Source organism: Melanostigma gelatinosum, assembly GCF_949748355.1.
Source record: "Melanostigma gelatinosum genome assembly, chromosome: 1".
Lineage (NCBI taxonomy): Eukaryota > Metazoa > Chordata > Actinopteri > Perciformes > Zoarcidae > Melanostigma > Melanostigma gelatinosum.
In genome coordinates, this window is record NC_136634.1 from 7,831,195 (window position 1) to 7,843,544 (window position 12,350).

The following is a 12,350-nucleotide window of genomic DNA, read 5'->3' on the forward strand; positions in this document are numbered from 1 at the left end:
TCACATTTCATGGGAGCATCGCTGAACATTGCTGAACATCTAAAGAGCGCCCCTTGACCCTGAGCTGATCCTTCTACATACCACGAAATGTCAACTACAATCAAGATACTGACTTCAGAAACAAGAGCCATATGAATTCCACCTCAGTGACACATCACAAATGACCAGCGAGTGAAAGTGTCCTATTTTTCTCTCACAGGATCTGTGGAGGCGTTCTCTGTGTCACGCAGTAACCCCTTTGAGTAACATGTCCACCATGGCTCCGCTCATACAGAGATGTGGTCATTGTGACTTGAGCCCTGAGAGGCCCAAAACCAGCCAACCTCGAAGACCCGAGCATTAGGTCTGCTTCAGACCGGAGTCTTTTCAACCTCGGCCAGAACAATACCAACTAAAACCAATATAAGGAATGCCATTCATCGCCAAGATCCAAATAGACAATGGTGTAATTGTGTGATAGAATACACAGGAAATGGAGCACATGGAAAAGATGATTTCTGCTTCTGAAACATAGAGATGATTAGTGTGCTTTGATAGACTTTAAGCTCTTAACACCATGGCACTTTGGCTATAAACCACGGCACGCTGACAAAGACTCATTGATATTTCCACATAGACAGAGAGGCAAACACAGAGCTAAAAAAGCTGTTGGCCCAGACAGCTCTCAGCCACACTAGACGTTTGATTGGGTTATCAGGTCAACCAGCCTCAGAGGAGATCCTGATAAATGAAGTTGCCATTTGTTCATCCTCCCCTGCTCAGAGCCGGGCCCAGCTAGCCCACAGCAAGGAATTATCTTAGCGACAATTACATTCTCCCAGCTCCTCAAGAAGGCCAGTGCTGAGAAACCAGCAAAGGACTGACCGCAAGGAGATTATACTGATTGCTATTCCATTGCCCGCAATTGATCCTAAATTGCTTTGGCACAGTGCCTGAGCACACTCACCTCCATGGTGGATGTCCTTGGGTTTTTATTAATAAATCAACATTACAGAAAATCGCACTCTAAGAAATGATGTCCTTGATATAACAGGAATCCTGAAAATCTGTTTGGTGATCTGCATTGTGTGGTTACAGGAAAAAGAAGGGATTTGGACATGGCACACATACAGTATAAACATATATCAGTAAGAGGTATTTTTACTGTAGGTATGTTTGATTAATTCAGATCAATAATATATTTTTGTCTGACCAACAGTCAAAAAGCTAAATTCATTCAATTTACAATGTATATAAATTAAGCAAATCCTCACATTTGGGAACAAATTTTGGACCTTTTTTAACGGTTGACTGGAACTGAACAGATCAGTTCACAGATTTCAGAACTAAAGAAGTTTAAATACTCAGTCAAAATGAATGCGGCTGAACAGCGACGTTGTTGTGGCTCCCGACTCTTCCCAGTGATACACATCAGCGGGATCAGCTGGGAAAAGGAGGACGCTGCCTGGCAGAGTAACTCAGTGTACTGGCAAACGTGTCTGATGCTCATTGTCTGACCAATGGTAGCTATTGGCCCGTCTGTGATCTCTGGACTGCTCAGCCGATTGGTGTAAAGGAAGGAAAAGGGATCTGGTTTGACATCGGCACAACATTTTATGATTCTAATGGATTCTGACCTCAATCTTCCCTAATCATTTCGAAGCGTGGAAAAGGATTATCTGGGTATAGATTATGTTTTTTACAGACACTTGGATTTGTTTACCATCCCATTCCTTTGTTTCCTCCGGGAGAATTTTTTTTCCCAGGATTCCTGTGGCTGTGTTTTGGGGGTTTAAGAGATGAAAAAGGGAAAGAAAAGCCCATTGGTCTCAGCGCCACAGAAACAGCATCGAGAGCCAAGCTGTCATCCCACTTGGATTAAGGGCCCTTCAGTGGTGGCTGCTGAGCCGCTAACATGGTGTCTTACCCTCGGCCGGGGTGTGGGAGGGGGTAGAGGGAGGAACAGGGGGTGAAGGCATTGGAAGGCCTGGCCTAAATAAGACCTCGAGGTTAGCGAGCCTCCTGAACCATGGAAAAGCCACTTTGTGTTTCCATGTCACCTTTATTCATGAGCTGACAGCTAAGTGTCTCCTTCTTTCCTGTTGATTCAATCACTGTTGCATCATGTGCTAGGGCGACGAAGATAATCTACGCCTTCGCTCCGCTTATCTCTGCAGACCCCCACTTTTACAAGTTTATAACGTTCAACAAAAACAGACAGAGTGTGGAGGCTTGCGGTGGAATTCTTGGCAGGGCCTACTTTTTAAAACCTCCAAAATTATAAGCAGAAAAAGAGCTGCGGTGATGTATTTGCTGAGCCATTAGGCAACACAAGTGGGCTGCATCGCTGTGCCAACAGAGAGTGGGATGTGCGGCCGCGTTACTCTTAAGCTCTATGCAAATAGGAGGAAGATGGACGCTTGAGAACAGGCTAGAAAGCATTCAAGTGCACACTCTTCCTGAATTCTCTGTAATTTTGGCAAGCCTTCCCCCTGCCGGTGGAGCAATGCCCACCTCCTGTTGTTTTCAGGACGGGAAAGGGAAGCAGTGGTCCTTGTTATGTGATGCCACTGGGCCACCAACTACCTCTCCAACATCTACTGCCCATCCAAAGTTGGCCGGAGCTTCAACGGGCCTGAGGCCCGTCGGTAGCGAGGGCTGCCGCTCCAGTCCTCTTCAGCATGAACAACAGTGCGTTCATACAGAGAGGCTCTAACACCAGAGTTTCTATTGTGGCTCTCCTCAGGCATAACCCTGCATCGCCCCCCTATACTGCAAGAAAGAGGCGAGGACAGCCGTCCCGCCAGTACTGACAGAGAAAACAGACCCCTTTTGTTTCTCCTGCCCTCTTCTCAGCGTCGACCGAGGTACATGACCCCCCCTTCTCCTCCCTCCTGCAACCCTGAAAGCTTCAGAAACACTACCACTCTTCCTTTCCCTCTCTCCACTTGTTCTACTGGGTGGCAAGACTGCAGATCATCTCATGAGCATTCAGAAAATATATACAGTGAGCACAGACCTCCCAAGTCTTGTCTTCATTTGTTCATATCAAGTCCCTCAAGTCAAGGTTGACTGGGAGTCAGATCTGGCGGTACATGCAGCTAGTTAACCTGTCAGGCGCTGTACGGGGGGGGGGGGGGGGGGGTAGGGAGGGAACATAAAACTCACAACATTACGTTCCATTACCCCAACCGCCCACTTCAAAAGGGGGCTTTATTGCAGTCACTCCCTGGCAGTTGGTTCGGACAGAAAAGAGCATCTCTAAATGCTTTGTTCTCACCAAGGGGTGTAAAGGGGTGACACAGGCGATAATAGCGTTCCCTGGGCAACCTTGAGTGATTGGGCTTGATGACTGTCATGGTGTAAAGCTCTGGCGTAATGAGTGCACCATCACAGTCAGCTGTTCAGGGATGTCAGCGCTGACCGCTACTCATCCACCATCTGTCCACATTACCTGCTGACCAACAAAATGCAACCCAATGTAACAGTTCAGCTCTCTAATTCATACAAAACAGTATCTGTGATTAACAAAGCTTGAGATTAAGGCTGCAATTAAAAACACTTCATTGTCGATGATTCTGCTGATTATTTACTTGATGTCTCAGAGCCCAAGTTGACATGCTCAAGTTGCTTGTTTTCTCCAAAACCCAAAGAAATTAGGTTTACTATCTTAACTTCACTTGGGATATAGTCTTGCACAGCTAGACCGATCTCAACAGCACTGTGTCAAATAGTCTGTGTCGTCACACTATTTTATTTTGGCACTGGGGGAAAAAACGGCTTGTTTGTAATTATTTAAGCCAATCACATTCGTCTTGCAAAATAGGTTACGCAGATAGCGGAGGGGGCAGAGAATCCTGCATGAAATACACGGCCAGTGGCAGACTACATCCGGTGAGACAGACTAGTTGGGATATAATGTACTTTAAGTTACCAAACCATTTCAACGCTGCAATTTAGCATTATTTTCATTCGGTTTATTTGTCTATAATTCTTTTTTGATGAATCTAGAGAGTCTATATCACAATTTGCCAGAATCCAAGGTCGTCAAATTGTTTATGCATTTTCACGACAGGCACCGACTGGTGAATGGTAATGGAAAAATATATAATGATACAAAATTTTAAAAAAGAGCAGCAAATCCTCACATTTGAGCAGCTGGGACGAGACAATGTTCTGCATTTTTACTCAGTAAATGACTTTAATGGTTATTCGTTTGACCCACTAATCATTTAAAGCTGAGGTTGGTAATCCTCAGAAGCTAACAAAAAAATCCCAGGCCAGTGTTGCAAACTCTTTTCCAATGAAAGTAGCTCGCAGCATTAGCTTCAAAATATGCTAAATCTAGCAAGAATGTTGTGAAGTCGGCAACATTGACAACCAATCCCTTCAGGACTCCCTCCAAAGCCACTCCCCCAAAATGATCATTCTAAATGTAAACATACAAAAAAAGTAAATAACGAGCTCGCTAGAAACTTCTGGAAGACTCCAGTGACGAGCAATGAGTGCATGGGCAGAATAGACACAGGCAGGCAGGTAACAGGCAGGCAGGTAACAGGCAGGCAGGTAAACAGGCAGGCAGGTAAACAGGCAGGTGGGCCGTCTAATCATTTTTATTTGGGCCAAATTAAATTATTAGACAGACTTATTACGACAGCGACATACACCAGATATCTTTCTTTTTTTGTCAGAACATTTGACTGCTGCTGTCGGGATGTAATGAGAATTTCAACAAATGTAACAAAGATGCTTTTGAAGAAGATTACCAACCCTGCCTTTAAGCAACAACAACATAAGTATAAATCATTGAAGCTACTGTATTTGGCTGCAGGGGTTGAAACAGAAAACAGCAAAGTATCTACCCATCTTTTTATCCAATTACTCAGAAAACCAGTCTCGCTATGAGCGACATATAAATCATCTAATATCCATTTGCTTTAGTCATCTGTCACCATCTCCTCCTGATCATATAATAGAGGTTTGGCATGTAAACATCAACAGTTGCAGCTGTGTGGAATGGATTCGCAGGAACGTGTCAATCCCCATTAGAGGCTGCTGCCTAACTGAGTGTGAAACTCTAATTGCACCCACCAGCTTGCAGCCATGCAGGCCCCACACACACCGAGAGGGAGAAAGAAAGTGTGTGTGTCCGCCTGTAATGAACATATATGTCCTGCTTTGCATGTACTCATCTGCCCCTGCATACATTTGTCCAAATTACAACAGGGGCGAGTGTTCAAGCGCCCGTGAAGCGGTGTTGGGGGGGGGGCAGCGTTCCCTCTGTGATCCCCCTAATGAGGCGCTCATCAGGTCCCAAAATGAGACGAACATGCTTGTGACAAGGAGGTCCAGGCGATGTCAGTGTGCTGTGCTGCTGTGTGTGACTGGCCCACTGGGATTGAACACCCACACCGCGGTGACACTAATGGATAGGCATGGGCCTCCGTCAGTCCCCGGAGATTCAGCCTCATCACAGCCGAGCAGCGCAGCGCTTCTATTCACAACGACTGCAGGATCGTCTCTGCCCGGGGCGAGTACACGTGTCACCGGGACGCAGTCAGTCATTCAGTCAATCGGCTGGAGGCACCTATGATGGGGCCTTATTTTACTCTCAATGAAAAATAAATGAATCGCAGCGCTTTACTGAAGGCCAATTACAGTTTTCTTCAACTTGGGCATAAGTTTTGTAGTTTTGATAACTTCTACCATGTAATGAGAACACTGTACTCAACTGATGAGATCTAAGAACACTGCAACAGTGCTTAAAACGGGCCAGTCAGGTCAGGTGACACAAGAAGTCACATGACCATATAAGGCTGTAAACAAACCACACGGTTAGACAAACTTATTTGGGGGAAAAAACGAAGGCAAACTGTAAAGTTATTACTCAAATTGTCAGTTGTAAAAATCCATCACAAGCTCAATCTCATGTCTTCAAATGTATTGATTTCTTCAACCGTCAGTCCAAAACCTTAAATATATTCAGTTTACAATCATTTACGACAAAGACAATCATCCAACCGTTGCATTTGAGCAGCTGGAACCAGAGAATTGTTGCCATTTTTGCTTGAAATATTACTTGATCGTAAAAATACATTTTCTGTCAGCTGATTGATGAAACAAATCATTTCGGCTCGAGTCTGATCGCTCATTTCTGGCCCCGTCAGTACAAATCATAGAAATTAAGGTTAAAACGATAAAAGTAAGACCCAAGTTGTAATTATCCAAAAGTATCGTTTAAAATGTCACAGAGAGGACTTTGAGTCCGTTAACCTATGATCTACTGGCTTTCACTTTCTCCTACTCTGACTTCAGCTGCAGTTAGTCGGGTTCATTTCCGTATTCCCATATTTGAAACATCATTTCTACAACATAGAGGAAGATCAAATGAATCACCAAGTGAGAGCGTCTCAGGTTCACATCAGTTCCTCTCAGAAATGATGTCATCCCCTCCACGAGAGACACAGACCAAGTCTTTCTCTCTGTGAGACACTTTGTCCCGTCCTGCGGTTGGCGGAGTTCATAATGCCACAGACGGCCGCTGACAGAAGGAGCGTTGATCACTTCTCGCAGAATAGTCTGCGTGTTTCTGCGACCCACGGAGTGGAATTGGTGGCATTTTCCCTCCAACACCCAAGCTTTTCCCATAGCCCCCGCAGAGGAGCTGCCCGGCCCGCCACTGCTTTTAGGTCAGCAGTGTGACTGACTGCTGCTCTCACAATAACTCCGGTCAACGTGTGTCATGGTAATCCCTAAGTTATGCAAATCTCCTCGCCTAGTGCCGTTTGCGCTGAGGGTGAAAGTAAAGATGGCAGCACAATGTAGGTCACCATCTTGTCCTGATTTCTCCACGTTTGGTCAAATGAGTCGGTTGAGCTCAAGTATATAGCTGCAGAGTAGGCCTAGTGGCTCTCTGGGCTCAAGCAACATCCTGACTTACCATGGTGAAGATATGCCTGAAGAGCCCATCAAAAGACACACACACACACACACACACACAGTCAGGGATATGCATATGTAAAGTGGTATCATACATTTTACCGCCTGTTTAAGAATTAATGCAAACGAGACATAAGGCAGGGACAGGGGGATGTTGTTATCTTCTTCGATAGATTAACAATAGTCTGCCTGCAGTGAATAAACATTACTGGAAAGTGTGTCAGTCCTTTTCGAGAGAAAGTAAGAACAAGAGCTTCATACAATGAAGCAGGGATCATTAGCATTTCATTAATATGGCTATCTGAGTCGGCAGCGAAAGTGTGCAGCTGAGGCATGTGGGTTTGGATGTGTGTGTGTGTGTGTGTGTGTCTGTCTGGGGATGAGCGGAGGGAGAGGGGTGGGGGGGTGTTGTTGCATGATGCCGAGTTCCCCCTTGGCTGAGGGGAGACAGAGGGAGGGAGGAGGAGGAGGGAGTAAGCAGAGGATTTGGGTGGGAATGCGAGGTTGTTGTTTTTATTCTTTCAGTGAAGCAATTCCTCGGCTTGTATAATAAATGGCATGGGATGTAATTGGTGAACCTCTCGGGGCTGCCGTAATCAGATTGGATCTGATGAAGGTAAATTAGACTAAACAAACTGACGGGTCAGTCAAAACAAGACAGAGTTGTGATATGAATATGAAGGGAATTAAACATGTGCGGAACAAATCAGCTTATACATGAGGGATTGTGCGTGAGAGGACAGCTATTTCATCAACACAGGACACAAAAACACAACTGTCAAATCCAGCAGATCTATCTATATCCATATATATATATATATTCATCCTTACTTACAGTGTGATGTGAGCGTCATGAAGCAAAGGTCAGATGATATCAAAGGTTCCGATTGGAAGACAAGTGACAACGACTTCTCACAGCATCTTGTGCAAAGCCTTGACTTGACAGTCGCGCTCCGGAAAAAAAAACTGCACACCTTCACATGCACCCACTGATTACCACAAGCTGACGCGTAAATGCGTCTTGAACATTTTTTGTTTTTTTGACAGATTCAGCTCTGAAAACAGCCCTGCAGCACGCAACTCCGTGTGCCTGCTCCTCTCCCCACAAACTCCTGACAGTGAAGTGTACGCTACACGACACGTGTTTGTTGTGAATGGTAGAATTTGGCTCACCTTATCTCCTCCCTCGGCGGTGCGAAACACGAAGCCCGTGTCTGTGTCCTCGGTCCCCTGCGACGCAGCGATAGCGTCGGCTCTGTTTGTTTACGCGGAGTCCCGTTCAGCGCCTGAGCCTCTTTTCTGCACGTCTCTCTCCTCAGTGCCTCGGTCACTGTTCCTCTCTCTCCTCTCCTACCAGTTTACCGACAACCACACACACACGCACGCACACACAGGCGGAGGCGCGCAGCAGCAGTACCCAGGGGCGTGCGCACGCCCATTGCGCGCTGCGCTACAGCGCCGCTGTCGATGTGTGGTGGCCTTAAAGCACTGAACCATTCGAGCAAATTGTTATCCAGAAAGACACGTTAATAGTACTTCAGCCCCCTACAACCCCGAAACCACAGATGGACAACAGCTGGACGAGTTTTAGGATAGAACAAGCCAAAGTTGTCTCAGTGCTCAGTGATGCCAGTTTATGTTAAACAGCAGGGAGCTGTTTTGTTTTTTCTTCTTTCGTTTAGCTGCAGCATTATAACTGTTCAAATTAAGCATCGCGAAAAGGCTACAAGCAGGAATAATGTTCAGTGACCAGTGAAATAATTCCCAGCCTTAGAGGCGTAATAATCCTGTACAGTTGCATTAATCAGGCCTGCACAATGAGGGAGAGGAAATAACGAAAACAAAACTGAAAGAAAACATCAAATCCACAGACTACCATTAGTCCAATATGAGTGCTTTCACCTTTTAGACAGTGGATTTCACTCCAGCTGTTCTGCACTTTAATTGCTTGGAGCCATTTGCATGTCCTGATACTTTACACCACCAGTTTGCCCTGAGGTTCAGATTGCACCAATAGTAGCCTGTGGGCTCAACCAAGACTCTGCTGGATGAGCTCATGTGACTTTAAAAGCCACATTTCCTCTGAGTTCAATCTGCTGCCAGCCAGCCAGCCAGCCACGCTCTCTTCACTCAGTGCATGTTGCACACATGCATTATCTCAGGCTTAGCAATGGTAGCCATCTGCAGCCAAAGAATCAAACACATGCAGTTATTACTGTGATAAGCCTGGTTTGGCAAGAAGACAAGGTTTCTGGTTGGAGTTGCCATCCAGAGGCTGGTTGACTGAGATTAGCTGAAATTAGGGTGTTGCACGGATCTGAAGCAAGGTGAAAATGGGTTTATAGATATATAATCATTTGGCAACAAGCCAAAGTGCAGTTCATCACGAGAAGGTTAACAAAATCCATGATCCCCCGCACACCCACCCACCACTCATTAATTTCTCTTCACATCTTCTTTATTTGTGTTCAGCCTATTCTAAGACACTTCTGCTTTACTTAACAGTAGGCTGAAAAAGGAAAAGGGTGCAAACAAGGTCAGGGCATAATTCCCCAGCGACGATGGAACCAGTTTCCCTCATCATCAACCGAAGGGGACCAACGGATTGGTACCCACATCTGCCGGCGGTGCCACGCTGAGTATTGTAATCGTCCTCGCCTCTCATTTCAGACCGCCTCCAGGTCTGCAAACCTCTTGAATCTCATTAAAATATTCTTTTAATTTCCCTCATGCATATTATCTGTAAAATACTCCGAGGAATTTTCACAAGTTCAAGGATACAGCACCATGGAGACAAAGCACTTGCAAGGTTGCAAAGTGAATCTTGTCAGTTCTCTGTGTTGAAATGCAAAAAAAGAGAAGACGTCTGCCTCATTGGCAACTCCAACTCGACCGGTTTTCTCCACTGATTATGCCAAACAACAAATTACCTGCCTCCCATCAGAGGTGATGATTAGAGTGAGTAACACAAATTCAACACAGACCAGCAGGCTCCCAGTCAGCACTTATATCAAAACACAGCAGTCGAAAACAACATCACAGCCACCATATCATTAATCATTTTAATGGAGACTGTGAATAAAAAACATCTTTGTATTAACAATATTGTGCATCTGCTATGTTAATGTTTATGACTTTGTCAAAGACAGTAAGTCACTATCTTTATCGTCCACTCAAGCTGTCAGGATTTGTTTTTCTGTCACTTGTTGTTCTGTCACTTTTTTTCAAAAGAGGCAATCAAATTTTGCAATTAAAGTCTTCACATCTTATCTCAATATCTGCAGCTCGCTTCAAAACGAATTAAGTGCGAATGAGCTGGGTTTATTTGCCGCAGATCAATGTGAGGTGTAATTGAGTAGCAGCCACCCCGAGGATAAACCGTTACACGACAAAGATGGGAGAACACGTCACCTGTCAAAACCTCGCTGAGATATGCTCCCAACATGGACTGGAGAGACATATTTATTTTATACTCAGAGTCTGGAGGTATGGCCAAAGGTGCAAAAGAAATCAAATTACTGACGTGATTGCTGCTGGGGAACAAGTTCATGAGCCAGATCTGTTTACATCTGGGGAGGATGCATTTCCTCTCTCAGCCTGCTGTATTATTACATTATGACTTTTCTATGTTGAGTGGGAGCAGCCTTTACTGGCTGCCTAACCTTGTTAACACAGAGGGGGCAAAAACATGACATGAATCCACTAAATACAGCGCAGTGAGCAGATACGGAGCACCTGTGTTTCGGTATAGGTAATATGTTTTGTAACCATTATTCATGTGTGTTACGCCCGGCTCGTGGGCCGCAACAAGGGAGGGGGACGCACACCAGGTTTTCAGCAACAATCTTAAATTTATTGAAACCAAGTCAAAGTAGCAACGCAAAGTGGAGACGGACGGAGGCCGACAGAGACACTGGCGTCTGGGCAGGCTGTAGGACTGGTCAGGTGTTCCCAATTCGGGTGATGGCACCTCAGCTCCACCCAGCCAAGGACCTACAAGCACACAAGCACATACACACAGTACCAGGGCAGCAGGACCAAGGCAACAGGCCTCTGAGGCCGTCACAATGTGAATCCCAGGCAAAGTAGTTTTGTTCATTTCTTTGAAACAACAGTTCTACATCTGCAGGTGCTTTTGGTTATTTTCCACGATATTTCTAAGTTCTTTTTAATCAATTAGAAATCACAAAATGAAGCCTTTTGGGCCATCTCATCTCTCATCGGTGAAGACCATGAATCACTGATGAATTGAGATGAACAAATTTGGCCACTGTTACCATGACTGTTACTGTGAATACCCAGAGAATCCCGAGTTAATCCTGAGTTCATGTCTTTATTGACCACATCTGAGGGTTTATCATCCTCATATTTACACCCGTCACAATAGCGTGCACTAGGGCCCGTCGTAATAGTGTGCACTAGGGCCCGTCGTAATAGTGTGCACTAGGGCCAGTCATAATAGTGTGCACTGGGGCCCGTCGTAATAGTGTGCACTAGGGCCCGTCGCAATAGCGTGCACTAGGGCCAGTCATAATAGTGTGCACTAGGGCCCGTCATAATAGTGTGCACTAGGGCCCGTCACAATAGCGTGCACTAGGGCCAGTCATAATAGCGTGCACTAGGGCCCGTCATAATAGTGTGCACTGGGGCCCGTCGTAATAGTGTGCACTAGGGCCCGTCATAATAGTGTGCACTGGGGCCCGTCGTAATAGTGTGCACCAGGGCCAGTCATAATAGTGTGCACTAGGGCCCGTCATAATAGTGTGCACTGGGGCCCGTCGTAATAGTGTGCACCAGGGCCAGTCATAATAGTGTGCACTAGGGCCCGTCATAATAGTGTGCACTGGGGCCCGTCATAATAGTGTGCACTAGGGCCCGTCGTAATAGTGTGCACTGGGGCCCGTCGTAATAGTGTGCACCAGGGCCAGTCATAATAGTGTGCACTAGGGCCCGTCATAATAGTGTGCACTGGGGCCCGTCGTAATAGTGTGCACTAGGGCCCGTCATAATAGTGTGCACTAGGGCCCGTCGTAATAGTGTGCACTGGGGCCCGTCATAATAGTGTGCACTGGGGCCCGTCGTAATAGTGTGCACTAGGGCCCGTCATAATAGTGTGCACTAGGGCCCGTCGTAATAGTGTGCACTAGGGCCCGTCGTAATAGTGTGCACCAGGGCCAGTCATAATAGTGTGCACTGGGGCCCGTCGTAATAGTGTGCACCAGGGCCAGTCATAATAGTGTGCACTAGGGCCCGTCACAATAGCGTGCACTAGGGCCAGTCATAATAGCGTGCACTGGGGCCCGTCATAATAGTGTGCACTAGGGCCCGTCACAATAGCGTGCACTAGGGCCAGTCATAATAGCGTGCACTGGGTCATAAGACTATGGTCATCAAAAGGTTAGTAGGTGGTTTGGGTGCAATAAGCAGAGCAA

General features: G+C 46.0%; 1 protein-coding gene across 6 annotated transcripts in view; it reads right to left on the bottom strand.

Annotated features, from left to right (window-relative positions):
• The window catches only part of LOC306780864 (neuronal cell adhesion molecule-like), a 67,518-nt gene extending 59,295 nt beyond the window's left edge, over nt 1-8,223 (bottom strand). For all 6 annotated transcript variants that reach the window (XM_079273374.1, XM_079273373.1, XM_079273372.1 and 3 more), the window contains exon 1: nt 8,092-8,223. The gene's annotated coding sequence lies outside the window, so the exon portion shown is untranslated. The remainder of the gene's footprint in view (nt 1-8,091) is intronic.
• Nucleotides 8,224-12,350: the final 4,127 nt, after the last annotated feature.